This window comes from Culex pipiens, chromosome 3, assembly GCF_016801865.2.
Source record: "Culex pipiens pallens isolate TS chromosome 3, TS_CPP_V2, whole genome shotgun sequence".
In the NCBI taxonomy this organism is placed as follows: Eukaryota; Metazoa; Arthropoda; class Insecta; order Diptera; family Culicidae; genus Culex; species Culex pipiens.
Genome location: NC_068939.1, coordinates 78,916,461 through 78,916,925, shown reverse-complemented (window position 1 = coordinate 78,916,925; position 465 = coordinate 78,916,461).

Genomic DNA, 465 nt, shown 5'->3' with positions numbered 1-465 from the left:
AAAACTTTCAACCCCTCACAGAGGTCTTGAAATTTTGTATGGAGAAAAGGCCAGATTTTGACCGTTTTCTTTCCATCCATCTTGGGGTTCCCTAAGTCCCTATTGAAAATTATGAAGATTAGTAAAGTAAGTCAAAAGCCATGCTAAAAACACAATTTTCACTGATGCCTGAATGCATTTTCAGGTGTTCTCGGATGTACTGCAATTATTAATATTGACAAGAAAAGTGCTTGGGGCGTAATCTTTACAGACTTTCCAGCATGCTTATATGACTGGCTACGTTTGTGTTAGATTAGATAAGATCAGATAAGGTTTAGGGGTCGTTATAGAACAATAAAGCTGGTGAAAAAAATCGGTTTGTACAAAAACGTCTTTTTCAAATTAAAAAAAAATAATAAAGGTAAACATTTAAGTTACAAGCAATGGTTTTAAAATTTGGATGAACAATGTGTTTTACACATTTCA